Source organism: Artemia franciscana, chromosome 2 (assembly GCF_032884065.1).
Source record: "Artemia franciscana chromosome 2, ASM3288406v1, whole genome shotgun sequence".
In the NCBI taxonomy this organism is placed as follows: Eukaryota; Metazoa; Arthropoda; class Branchiopoda; order Anostraca; family Artemiidae; genus Artemia; species Artemia franciscana.
In genome coordinates, this window is record NC_088864.1 from 40457088 (window position 1) to 40472217 (window position 15130).

The 15130-nt window shown below is 34.8% G+C and overlaps 1 long non-coding RNA gene across 1 annotated transcript in view; it reads right to left on the minus strand.

Annotated features, from left to right (window-relative positions):
• LOC136041552 (uncharacterized) overlaps nucleotides 1-13802 on the minus strand; it is a 60705-nt gene extending 46903 nt beyond the window's left edge. The window contains exons 1-2 of the long non-coding RNA XR_010621054.1: nucleotides 13730-13802; nucleotides 1921-2277 (exon numbers count right to left, since the gene is read on the minus strand). This is a non-coding gene — a long non-coding RNA (uncharacterized LOC136041552). The remainder of the gene's footprint in view (nucleotides 1-1920; nucleotides 2278-13729) is intronic.
• Nucleotides 13803-15130: the final 1328 nt, after the last annotated feature.

Here is a 15130-nt window from a genome sequence, read left to right on the forward strand (position 1 = left end):
CCGATTAGAACATCAGGAGGGCTGAAGGGAGAGGAAAAATTAGAAAAATTGAGGTATTTTTAACTTGCGTGTGGGTGATCGGATCTTAATGAATTTTGATATTTAGCTTGACCTCGTGACTCAGAGCTCTTATTTTAAATCCCGACTGACATTAAGCCTCTGATTTTCCTTTTAAAGCAATCTATTGATTCTTAGAATTTTGCTAGAGCTCATACCATATGAGCTCTTAGCTCTTGGCTCTTCCGACCTCGTCACAAGTGCCATATGAGCTCTTAGCTCTTGTTAATGCTTGTACTATAAATGAAGTGAGTAAAATTATCAGTAGGATGTAATCAAATTCAAGTGGTGTAGACAGGATTTCTTTTAAGATTGCTAAATTAGTTTTAACACCAGTTTTATGAATTTGATTAATGAATCTACGGAAAAAGGAATTTTCCCAGAAGTTTTTATGGTCGTTAAAATAATACCATGGCATAAAGGAGGTAAGAGAGACGAACCTTCAAACAAAATACCCATTTCTATCCTCCCTTTCTTTCCAAAAATGTATGAAAGATGATTGGATCCAGGCTAACTGATTATATTGAAAATAATAAATTCTTATAAAAATACTCAATTTGGCTTCGGAAAAAAATAATTCCACATAAATGGCAACCATTAAACTTGTTGACTGGGTAAATACGACGGTTTACGCGGGTCTGATTCCAGCTGCTTTATTCCTGGATTTGAAGAAGGCTCTTGACACGATTGACCATAAAAAATTATTACTTGGGCTGGAAAAAATCGGTGTGATCGAGAAGGGGTTGTCTTAATTTGAATCTTATTTAAGAGACCAGAAGCAAATTAGGGTGAATGGGTGTTTTACTTCTGTGGCTTGTGTGATAACATGCGGATTACCCCAGGGTTCGATACTGGGTCCTCTTTTCTTCTATTCTAAAAAAATTTAACACACCTCGTTTGAGTTTTTTTGGTTTTTAGTTTTATCACTCTTTGTTGGATTATACCCCTCCCGCTGCCCGCGGGGCTCATGGACTAATACGCTTTGCTCTATAGGTAATGTTATCTGTAATAAAGCCCACTTTAAGCATTTTTAGTTTGCCCCATGGAGGAGAAAGGTCAACCAAAAATGGATGCGTTTCTCTAATCAAACAGTTCGTCGTAACGAAATGTAGTAAGGAGCGCCCCGGCTCAATAGCAACCAAAAATCTAACAAATGGAATTTTGATATCAATAGCTACATCAAAAGAAATATATTTTAATGTTGATTTTAAATATACAAGTTTCATCAAATTTAGTCTTACCAATCAAAAGTTACGAGCCTGAGAAAATTTGCCTTATTTTAGAAAATAGGGGAAAACAACCCCTAAAAGTCATAGAATCATGACAAAAATCACACCATCAGATTCAGAGTATCAGTAGAACCCTATTGTAGAAGTTTCATGCTCCTATCTACAAAAATGTGGAATTTTGTATTTTTTGCCAGAAGGCAGATCACGGATGCGTGTTTATTTTTTTGTTTGTTTTTTTTTTCCCAGGGGTGATCGTATCGACCCAGTGGTCCTATAATTTTGCGAGAGGGCTCATTCAAACGGAAATGAAAAGTTCTAGTGCCCTTTTTAAGTGACCAAAAAAATTGGAGGACACTTAGGCCCCCTCCTACGCTAATTATTTTCCCAAAGTCACCAGATGAAAATTCTGAGTTAGCCATTTTATTCAGCGTAGTCAAAAAACCTTATACCTATGTCTTTGGGGACGACTTGGAACGAAAAGTTTAGAGCACTTGGATCGAAAGTAAACATTTACCGATATTGATATTTTGAGCTCATTTATAAAATCTTTCAGAATTTCCTTAGGACCGCGACAATCAATAAATTCATGTTTACTTCCTCCTTAAATCAATAAAAAGAATGTAGCAAAGTTTACCTTGAGCGCAAAGAAATGATCTGAGATAATCAAGGTTGTCGTGGGTATTACATTGGAAGTAATACAATCCCCTGAGGCTCTAGTTGAGTTTGTACTAGCTACGCAGGTTGAGAAGTTATAGATTGTATGGGCTGTTGTTGTCCTTGGTTAGGTATAACATTCTGAGCCAATATCAATAACAATTTGAGCATCATTTTTACCGAACACCGGTTGAGGACAACCCTTTAGGAGAATATTAGCCAGAGAAGGAATCACTCGCGCTTTTCTGATTACAAATCAGAATTTTTTCTTGGCACATTCTTTGTGGTTTGGCGATTAGATTGGAAATATGTCTGCCATGTCTTGTTTCCAAGAGATCTGTAATTAGACAAAATTACAACATATGCTTATAAAACCAGTAATTTCGAATGTTATTTATCAATCACTCAGATAAAAGAAACACAAAAGCGATAATTAATTTTGAGTCGAAAAGTGTCTATCGGCTCATTTCCTAGTAAAATATATTAAGTGGAAATTTATACTTCCTGAATTTGAAGATAGTAACAAATGAGTCAGCAAATTGGTATAAAGACCTATCCTTCTGTAAGGATAATTAAATGAAAATAAAACGAACAGGGATTATTCCGTATATGAAAGGAGCTCTCCCTTCCTCGACGTCCCAGTCTTCGCGCTAAATTTTTTACTGTTCTAATAAGTAGAGTTGAGAGAAAGAGTCAAACTTTAGCGTAAAGATCGGGCGTTGAAGAGGGGGAAACCCCTTTCATATGAGGAATAATTTCTGTTTCGTTTTAAGTTTTAATGCCGCCCCTTACTTTCAGTTAAAAAAACTTTTTTTTATTTAATTTCTGAACGTTTTTGAATTAATACATTTTTTTATTTTTGACTCACCGCACATGAAGAAATAAAACAAAATTTGTATATTAATTTTTTTTTGCAAAATGGCTTTCGCAGTTTTGATCGGACGATTTTGAAAAAAAGGGGCGGGGGAGGAGACCTAGGTGCCCTCCAATTTTCGGTTACTTAAAAAAGCAACTAGATTTTTTACGAACGCTTTTGTTAGTAATAAACATACGTACCTTACGAATTAACTTACGTAACAAACTTCTATATTTTCATATTTTTATTACGTATATGTGGGGGTTCGCCCCCGCGTCAACACCTTGCTCTTTACACTAAGACCTGATTTTTGTTATAAATCTTTAAGAACGACCCCTGAATCATAAAGGCCATAGAAAAAATAGTTGAAATTACTAAAAATACTTCAGCGTAAATAGCAAAGTATTGTTGAGGAGACAAACTCCTCTATATAAGTAATATTTTATGTTCGTTTTAAGTTTTAATGCTGCTCATTACTTGCAGTTGAAAAAATGTATTTATTTTCTCTTTTTTTAAATAATGCTAGAAAATACTGCGCCCCCTTCATGAATATTATCTTCCCTCATGAAAAATTCCTCCATGGAGGAATCCTCCCACGTAACCCCCTCTCCCCGACGGGAAAAAGTCATCCTAAAAATGTCTGTATACTTCATAATAGCAATTACTATATATAAACAATGGTCAAAGTTTATAACTTACAGCCCCTCCCCCAAGGACTGTGGGGGATTAAGTCGTCCCCAAAGACATAGTTATAATCTTTTTTGACTATGCTGAACAAAATGGATATCTCAAAATTTTGATCCTTTGACTTTGGGATAAAAATTAGCGTGGGAGGGGGCCTAGGTGCCCTCAAATTTTTTTGTTCACTTAGAAAGGGCTCTAGAAATCTTATTTCGTGTTATAATGAGCCCTCTCACAAAATTCTAGGGCCACTGGGTCGACACGATCACCCCTGAAAAAAAAAACAAGAGCTAAGAGCTCATATGGCACTTGTGACGAGGCAAGAAGAGCTAAGAGTCAAGAGTTCATATGGTTTGAGCTCTAACAAACTTCTAAGAATCAATAGATTGATTTAAAAGGAAAATCAGAGGCTTAATGCTGGTCGGGATTTAAAATAAGAGCTCTGAGTCACGACGTCCTTCTAAATATCAAAATTCATTAAGATACGATCACCCAGTCGCAAGTAATAAATACCTCATTTTTTCTAATTTTTCCTCTCCTTTTAGCCCCCCAGATGGTCGAATCTGGGAACATGACTTTATCAAGTCAATTTGTGCAGCTCCCTGACACGCCTACCAATTTTCATCGTCCTAGCTCGTCCAGAAGCACCAAACTTACCAAATCACTGAACCTAATAATGATAGATGGTAATAAGCTTACCTAATTACCTAAGCTATGGATGTCAGGTGATTGATTTTTTCTAACGATAATTTCGACAGGACCTGTGCCTGTCAAAGTTCGGGCCATGGCACAACAATAATTCCAGGTTCGGCTCATCATTAGTGTTGTTCAGTGTTTTTAGTTTTATTTATTTAGTGATTTTACTTTCTGGCAAGAAATTTGCCAGGAACAGGTCCTGTCGAAATTATCGTTAAAAAAATCAATCACCTGACATCCATAGCTTATGTAAGCTTATTACCATCTATCATTATTATGTATAAAAGTCAGGTTAGCCTCAGAGCACATATTAAATCACTGAACCCCTCCCCCCAACTCCCCCAAAGAGGGCGAATCCAGTACGGTTACGTCAAAACGTATCTAGATACGTCACGTATCTAGGACATTTGCTTATTCTATCCACCAAGCTTCGTCCCGATTCCACCACTCTGAGCGTTTTCCGAGATTTTCGATTTCCTCCTCCAACTCCCCCAATGTCAACAGATCTGGTCAACAGCCAAATTAACACCCCCACCTCCTCCAAAGAGAACGGATCCGTTCTAGTTATGTCAATCACGTATATAGAACTTGTGATTATTCTTCCCATCAAGTTTCATCCCGATCTCTCCACTCTAAGCATTTTCCAAGGTTTCTGTTTCCCTCCTCCAACCCCCTATGTCCCCAGATCCGATTTGAGTCAAAAATGGAGCATCTGAGACATAAGATCCTTCTATATCACGTTTCATTAAGATCTGATCACCTATTCGTAAGATAAAATACCCCAATTTTCACGTTTTCCAAGAATTCCGGTTTTCCCCTCTAACTCCCTCCAATATCACAGGATCTGGTCAAAATTTAAAATAAGAGCTTTAAAGCACAATATCCTTCTAAATCTGGTCGGGATTTAAAATAAGAGCTTTGAGACACAATATTCTTCTAAATATCAAATTTCAGTGAGATCCGATCACCCGTTCGTAAGTTAAAAATACCTCATTTTTTCTAATTTTTCAGAATTAACCCCCCCTCCCAACTACCCCAAAGAGAGCAGATCCGTTCCGGTTATGTCAATCGTGTATCTAGGACTTATGCTTATTATTCCCACCAAGTTTCATCCTGATCCCTCCACTCTAAGTGTTTTCCAAGATTTTAGGTTTCCCCCTCCCAACTCCCCCTCCAATGTCACCAGATCTGGTCAGGATTTAAAATAAGAGCTCTGAGACACGATATCCTTCCAAACATCCAATTTCATTAAGATCTGATCAAGTGTTCGTAAGTTAAAAATACTTCATTTTTCCTATTTTTTCCGAATTAACTGGACCCCCACTCCCCCCCCACATGGTCAAATCGGGAAAATGACTATTTCTAATTTAATCTGGTCCGGTTCTTGGTGTGCCTGCCAAATTTCATCGTCCTAGCTTATCTGGAAATGCCTAAAGTAGCAAAACCAGGACCGACCGACACACAGACCAACAGAATTTGCGATTGCTATGTCACTTGGTTAATACCAAGTGCCATAAAAACAAGAGCTAAGAGCTCATATGGCACTTGTGACGAGGCGAGAAGAGCTAAGAGCCAAGAGATCATATGGTATGAGCTCTAACAAAATTCTATGAATCAATAGATTGATTTAAAAAGGAAAATGAGAGGCTTAATGCCGGTCAAGATTTAAAATAAGAGTTCTGAGTCACAAAGTCCTTCTAAATATCAAAATTCATTAAGATCCGATCACCCACTCGTAAGTTATAAATACCTAATTTTTTCTAATTTTTCCTCTCCCTTTTGCCCCCCAGATGGTCGAATCTGGGAAAACGACTTTATCAAGTCAAATTGTGCAGCTCCCTGACACGCCTACCAATTTTCATCGCCCTAGCACGTCCAGAAGCACCGAACTCGCCAAATCACTGAACTCCTCCCCCCAACTCCCCCAAAGAGAGCGAATCCAGTACGATTCTGTCAATCACGTATCAAGGACATTTGTTTATTCTATCTACCAAGCTTCATCCCGATTCCTACACTCCAAGTGTTTTTCCAAGATTTCCCCCTCCAAATCCCCACAATGTCAAAAGATCTGGTCGGGATTTGAAATAAGAGCTCTGAGACATGAATTCCTTCTAAAAATCAAATTTCATTACGATCCGATCATCTATTCGTAAGATATAAATACTCCAATTTTCATGTTTTCAAGAATTCCGGTTCCCCCCTCCAACTCCCCCGAATGTCACAGGATCTGGTCGGAATTTGAAATTAGAACTTTAAAGCACAAGATCCTTCTAAATATCAAATTTCATTAAGATCTGGTCACCCTTTCGTAAGTTACAAATACCTCAATTTTCAAAATTACCCCCCCCCCCCAATTCCACCAAAGAGAGCAGATCCGGTCCAGTTATGTCAGTCACGTATCTTAGACAGGTTTCTATTCTTCCCATCCAGTTTCATCCTGATCTCACGGCTTTAAGTATTTTCTAAGATTTCCGGTCCCCCCCAACTACCCCCCCCCCAAATTACGCATGATCCGGTTGAGATTTAAAATAAGATATCGGAGTTACGAGGTCCTTCTAAACATGAAGTTTCATGAAGATCCGATCACTCCTTCGTAAGTTAAAAATACGTCATTTTTCTTATTTTTCAGAATTCCCCCCCCCCCCGCAATTGAGCGGATCCGTTCCAATTATGTAAATTACGTATGCAAGACTTCTGCTTATTTTTCCAACCAAGTTTCATCCCAATCCCTCCAATCTAAGCGTTTCCCATCATTTTAGGTCACCCCACCCCAAACTTCCCCCAATGTCACCAGATCCGGTCAGGATTTAAAATAAGAGCTTTGAGACACAATATCCTTCTAAAAATCAAATTTCATGGAGATCCAATCACCCGTTCGTAAGTTAAAAATACCTCATTTTTTCTAGTTTTTCAGAATTAACCCCCCCCCCCCCCAACTACCCCAAAGAGAGCGGATCCGTTCTGGTTATGTCAATCATGTATCTAGGACTCGTTTTTTTTCCACCAAGTTTCATCCCGATCCCTCCACTCTAAGTGTTTTCCAATTTTTAGGTTTCTCCCTCCCAACTCCCCCCCCCCCAAATATCACCAGATCGTGTCGGGTTTAAAATAAGAGCTCTGAGCCACGATATCTTTCTAATTATCAAATTTCATTGAAATCCGATCACCCGTTCGTAAGTTAAAAATACCTATTTTTTTCAGAAATACCCCCCCCCCAACTACCCAAAAGAGAGCGGATTCCTTCCGTTTATGTCAATCATCTATCTAGGACTTGTGTTTATTTTTCCCACCATGTTTCATCCCGATCCCTCCACTCTAAGTGTTTTCCAAGTTTTAGGTTTCCCCCTCCCAACTCCCCGCCCCCATCACCAGATCCGGTCGGGATTTAAAATAAGAGCTCTAAGACACGATATCCTTCTAAACATCAAATTTCATTGAGATCCGATCACCCGTTCGTAAGTTGAAAATACCTCATTTTTCTAATTTTTAAGACTTACTCCCCCCCCCAACTACCCCAAAGAGAGCAAATCAGTTCCGATTATGTCAATCATGTATCTGGGACTTGCGCTTATTTTTTCCATCAAGTTTCATCCCGATCCCTCTACTCTAAGTGTTTTCCAAGATTTTAGGTTTCCCCCCTCCAACTCCCCCCAATGTCATCAGACCCAATCGGGATTTAAAATAAGAGCTCTGAGACACAATATCATTCCAAACATCAAATTTCATAAGATCCAATCACCCGCTCATATGTTAAAAATACTTCATTTTTTCTATTTTTCCGAATTAACCGACCCCTACTCCCCCCCCCAGATGGTCAAATCGGGAAAACAACTATTTCGAATTTAATCTGGTCCGGTCCCTGATACGCTTGCCAAATTTCATCGTCCTAGCTTACCTGGAAGTGCCTAAAGTAGCAAAACCGGGACTTTAGGTTTTCCCCCTCCAACTCCCCCCAATGTCATCAGATCCGGTCGGGATTTAAAATAAGAGCTCTGAGACACAATATCATTCCAAATATCAAATTTCATTAAGATCCAATCACCCGCTGATAAGTTAAAAATACTTCATTTTTTCTATTTTTTGCGAATTAACCGGGCCCCCACTCCCCCCTCCCCCAGATGGTCAAATCGGGAAAACGACTATTTCTAATTTAATCTGGTCCGGTCCCTGATACGCTTGCCAAATTTCATCGTCCTAGCTTACCTGGAAGTGCCTAAAGTAGCAAAACCGGGACCGACAGACCGACAGAATTGGCGACTGCTATATGTCACTTGGTTAATACCAAGTGCCATAACAACAAATAAACACGCACCCGTGATCGGTCTTTGGGCCAAAAAGGCGATTTTCCCATTTTTGTAGATAGGAGATTGAAACTTCTACAGTGAGGTCCTCTGATACGGTGAATTTGATGGTGTGATTTTCGTTAAGATTCTATGACTTTCAGGGTGTGTTTTTCCCTATTTTCCAAAATAGGGCAAATTTTCTCAGGATCCCATCTTATGATGAGTAAGACTAAATTGGATGAAACTTTTATATTTAAAATCAGGATAAAAATCTAATTCTTTTGATATATGTATTAGTATCAAAATTCCATTTTTCAGTCTTTCGTTTACTAATGAGCTGGGTCGCTCCCTACAACAGTTCATTACCACGAACTGTTTTACTACATCTGGTAGACTAAAATAGGATAAATAAGATTTAAGAGATGAAATTAGTCATCAAATTGTTTTGATATTAAATTTAAAAAAAAATTCAACTGAAGGTAAGGAGCAACATTAAAATTTAAAACAAACAGAAATTATTATGTAAATGAGAGGGTTCACCCCCTCGTCAATACCTTACTCCTTACGCTAGAGTTCGAATTATGTTTTAATTCTTTAAGAATGACCCCTGAACCACAAAGACCGTTTAATTAGAATAACAAACTTAGATGAAGAATAACATAGACGTATAACAGACAAGTAGCCTACCATATATATATATATATATATATATATATATATATATATATATATATATATATATATATATATATATATATATATATATATATATATATATATATAGATATATATATATATATATATATATATATATATATATACTAGCTGTTGGGGTGGCGCTTCGCGCCACCCCAACACCTAATTGGTGGGGGCGCTTCGCGCCCCCCAAGCCCCCCCGCGCGCGTAAGTCGTTACGCGCCATATTAGTTACGCGCCATTGTAGTTGTGTCCCTATGTCCCACCTGTGAATATAGATATATATATATATATATATATATATATATATATATATATATATATATATATATATATATATATATATATATATATATATATATATATATATATATATATATATATATATATATATATATATATATATATATATATATATATATGTTTTTAACTACGTAAAACTTGCGAATATACAACATTCTTGGCTGTCCCATTGTCTGTGCATATAAATAGATTGTCAGGTATACCGACTCTTGAACATGCAACATATAATGGTCCATGGGAAAACAATCCGTATTAAGATCTATACCTCATGATTCTAATGATTGCCCTTGAGCTTTGTTGATGGTGATTGCTAATCGACCATTCCCTGGCCCGGTCGTCATTTATATCCCCCTGTGCCCCCCGGCGTCCCCGTTGTAGTTGTGTCCCTGTGTCCCGGTCGTCATTTATATTCCCTGTGTCCCGGTCGTCATTTGTATCCCGGTGTCCCGGTCTGTATATACATTCGTTTTTTAGTTTTGTTTTTCTCCTTTATTTTTTTCCTTTTTTTTATTTTTTAGTTTATTTAGTTTATTTAGATTTTTAGATTTTTTAGTTTTTTTATTAGTTTTTAGTTTTTTTTTTCTTTTTAGTTTTTTTTGTAGTTTTTACCTTCTTTTTAGTTTTGTTAGTTTTTTTTTTTACTTATGTCCTGGTCGTCATTTATACTCCCTGTGTCCCGGTGCTTTGTTGATTGCTAATCGAACATTCCTTTTGTCCTGGTCGCTTTCTCTTTGAGTGTCGTCATTTATTTTTTTCTTTTTTAGTTCTTTTAGTTTTTACCTTTTTTAGTTTTTTTTAGTTTTTTAGATGAAATTTTTTTTTAGTTTTTTCCTTTTTTTCTTTTTAGTTTTTTATTGGTTTTTACCTTTATTTTAGCTTATTTTTCAGTTTTTTCCTTTTTTTTTAGTTTTTTTTAGTTTTTTTTTAGTTTTTTACCTTTTTTTAGTTTTTTAGCTTTTTTATTTTTTTTATTAGTTTTTAGTTTTTTTTGTAGTTTTTGCCTTTTTTTTAGTTTTTTCAGTTTTTTTTTTAGTTTTTAGTTTTTTACCTTTTTTAGCCTAACCAGGATTTGAACCTGGGACCTTCATTCTCCGTTCTGACACCCTCTCTCACCGAGTGACTACTCCAGCATGTTCATTTTGGTGTTTTAAATGGTATATTATTAACCAAATTAATGTGTTTTACAATATACTAAGCATCGTCATAACAAAAATGACGACAACTAATTTCATGACGTCAGCCGACACAGAACCATGACGTCACCTGATCCACAGACAGACAACTTATTTTTATATATATAGATATATTTATATATATATATATATATATATATATATATATATATATATATATATATATATATATATATATATATATATATATATATATATATATATATATATATATATATATATATATATATATATATATATATCTATATATATAAAAATAAGTTGTCTGTCTGTGGATGTGTGGATGGGTCAGGTGACGTCACCTGAAAAAACTGGATCAGGTGACGTCAAAACTGAAAAAACTAAAAAAAGGCAAAAACTACAAAAAAAACTAAAAACTAATAAAAAAGCTAAAAAACTAAAAAAACTATAAAGGTAAAAACCAATAAAAAACTAAAAAAAAAACTGAAAAAACTAAAAAAAGGCAAAAACTACAAAAAAAAACTAAAAACTAATAAAAAAGTAAAAAAGCTAAAAAACTAAAAAAACTAAAAAAACTAAAAAAAGGTAAAAAACTAAAAAAATAAAAAAAAACTAAAAAAAAGGAAAAAACTGAAAAATAAGCTAAAATAAAGGTAAAAACCAATAAAAAACTAAAAAGAAAAAAAGGAAAAAACTAATAAATGACGACACTCAAAGAGAAAGCGACCAGGACAAAAGGAATGTTCGATTAGCAATCAACAAAGCACCGGGACACAGGGAGTATAAATGACGACCAGGACATAAGTAAAAAAAAAAAACTATCTATATATATAAAAATAAGTTGTCAAACTAAAAAAAGGCAAAAACTACAAAAAAAACTAAAAACTAATAAAAAAGCTAAAAAACTAAAAAAACTAAAAAAAAGGCAAAAACTACAAAAAAAACTAAAAACTAATAAAAAAATAAAAAAGCTAAAAAACTAAAAAAACTAAAAAAACTAAAAAAAGGTAAAAAACTAAAAAAACTAAAAACTAAAAAAAAACTAAAAAAAAGGAAAAAACTGAAAAATAAGCTAAAATAAAGGTAAAAACCAATAAAAAACTAAAAAAAAACTGAAAAAACTAAAAAAAGGCAAAAACTACAAAAAAAACTAAAAACTAATAAAAAAAGTAAAAAAGCTAAAAAACTAAAAAAACTAAAAAAACTAAAAAAAGGTAAAAAACTAAAAAAAATAAAAAATAAAAAAAAACTAAAAAAAAAGGAAAAAACTGAAAAATAAGCTAACATAAAGGTAAAAACCAATAAAAACTAAAAAGAAAAAAAGGAAAAAACTAAAAAAAATTTTCATCTAAAAAAACTAAAAAAAACTAAAAAAGGTAAAAACTAAAAGAACTAAAAAAGAAAAAAATAAATGACGACACTCAAAGAGAAAGCGACCAGGACAAAAGGAATGTTCGATTAGCAATCAACAAAGCACCGGGACATAGGGAGTATAAATGACGACCAGGACATAAGTAAAAAAAAAATTAACAAAACTAAAAAGAAGGTAAAAACTACAAAAAAACTAAAAAGAAAAAAAAACTAAAAACTAATAAAAAAACTAAAAAATCTAAAAATCTAAATAAACTAAAAAAGAAAAAAAAGGAAAAAAATAAAGGAGAAAAACAAAACTAAAAAACGAATGTATATACAGACCGGTACACCGGGATACAAATGACGACCGGGACACAGGGAATATAAATGACGACCGGGACACAGGGACACAACTACAACGGGGACACCGGGGGAAACAGGGGGATATAAATGACGACCGGGACAAAAAAACTAAAAAGAAAAAAAAACTAAAAACTAATAAAAAAACTAAAAAATCTAAAAATCTAAATAAGCTAAAAAAGAAAAAAAAAGGAAAAAAATAAAGGAGAAAAACAAAACTAAAAAACGAATGTATATACAGACCGGGACACCGGGATACAAATGACGACCGGGACACAGGGAATATAAATGACGACCGGGACACAGTGACACAACTACAACGGGGACACCGGAGGAAACAGGGGGATGTAAATGACGACCGGGACACCGGGACAGGGAATGGTCGATTAGCAATCACCATCAACAAAGCTCAAGGGCAATCATTAGAATCATGAGGTATAGATCTGAATACAGATTGTTTTCCCATGGACCATTATATGTTGCATGTTCAAGAGTCGGTAAACCTGACAATCTATTTATATGCAAAGACAATGGGACAGCAAAGAATGTTGTATATTCGCAAGTTTTACGTAGTTAAAACCATATATATATATATCTATCTATATTCACAGGTGGGACATAGGGACACAACTACAATGGCGCGTAACTATTATGGCGCGTAACGACTTACGCGCGCGGGGGGGCTTGGGGGGGGGGGGGCGCGAAGCGCCCCCTCCAACTAGGTGTTGGGGTGGCGCGAAGCGCCACCCCAACAGCTAGTATATATATATATATATATATGGTACTTGTCTGTTATAGCGCCTTTGTTATTCTTCATCTAAGTAAAACCTGTTTCTCTTACTAATTCTAATGAAATATCACAAAATAAAATGAAAATATAATATTTAAGATACAAATTTAGGCTACAGATTTGCACATTAGGGGTGGGCAGGAGAAAGTATAGCAGGTCCGTATGCAAAATGTATTAGGCACAATTATCCTTGTACTTTGTCGGTAGAGTTAGAGTTATTAGTAGTAGTAGTAGTAGTACAATTATCCTGCATATTATGAAGTAATAATTCTTTTATAACTTCAGTATGTCCAAATATTTTGTCCCTCCCCCCCCCCTTATTTGCAAATATATAGCCCAAATTCTATAGTTCCTATCTATTCTGTCATTTCTCTTAGTCTTGTCTCATGATAAGCTAAAAGAATATATATATATATATATATATATATATATATATATATATATATATATATATATATATATATATATATATATATATATATATATATATATATATATATATATATATATATATATATATATATATATATATATATATATATATATATATATATATATATATATATATATATAAGTATCCAGGGAGAATTAATAGTAATCTATAAAATATAACTCACGTTTATTGACCAGTGTCAAATCATCGCCACATTTTATCAACTCACTAACTACGGACATGAATTTCTTCAAACGAACTTGAAATACAAACTAAAAATGATATGTGCACTTAAGAGATTTACAAATGTATGGTAGGGCATACTAACCAATCAGAAAATGGAACCACAAACTAAGTTTAAATTATTCATAAATTAAGAATCAATGGGTCAGGATTCAGGTAGCCAGTGCAATGAATCGTACAAAATATTAATACGAAGCCAAATTATTTTCTCCTGCAAAATCAGTATATTTCAATTGCCATTGAAACTGGGCTAACCTCTACGAGGAAATTTAAAGCGTGATTAAAATTGACTTACAGGTACATACATAAATAATTACCTTAATTCGCACTTCGGAGCGATAAGGTCCAATGAATCTGTGTTGCTCCGTGAAAAAAAGGAAATATAAGAGCAAAAGGAAAATTTATCGGATAATGAGAGGAACGGACCCAATAGTCAATAGATTAGTATAATCTGTTGTAACATCCCTACTTGACTATCACATGTGAGTCAGTATTTTCTTTTTTTCACTTAGGCACAAGTCTTCAAGATCTGCTTCAATTTTCAATTGGGGGTGAACAAAATAAAAAAACATGAAAAAGTTGTTTATATGCATTTTGTCTATAGTTTTACATGGCCAGACAAGGTTTCGGGGGGGAGAATAAACCCAGTACCTCCTCCCTGATTACGACCTTGTACGAAGAACTTTTAAGTTGAAGCTATTTTCTGTTATAAAAATTTTAAGACTAATAAACGGTTAGCAATTACACGTTAACATATCAGACAGAAATATCAAAATCAATGACAGATATATCCATGAGGCTGTCCATAATAACTAACTGACCACAAGAGGTAGTGATACTCCTGATCGGGCTTGGGTGAGGTACAAAAGAGTATTTCCAGGCTGCAGCCTTTCCTCGAGTTCACAGGGAGGCGCTTAGACACAATGCAAGCTTATTTCCAGGACAAATGATTGTATTTTGGATGGCTTACACTTTCACAAAAAAGGAAAAAGAAGCGCTGAAAAATATAGAGCCACCTTTGTTAATATAAAATGAAAAAAAAAATAACTATGCTGAACAAAATGGCTATCTCAAAATTTTGATTCGTTGGCGTTGGGTAAAAATTGAGTGTATTTTTTTTGAGGCTCAAAAAATTAAGCCTAGATGCCCTCTAATTTCTTCGGTCACAGAAAAAAGGCACTAAAACTTTTAGTTTTCATTAGAATGAGCCCTCTCGTGACATTCTAGCACCACTGGGTCGATACGACCACCCCTGGGAGACAAAAAAGAAAACAAATTAACGCGCATCCGTGATTGGTCTTCTGGCAAAAAATACGAAATTCCACATTTTTGTATATAGGAG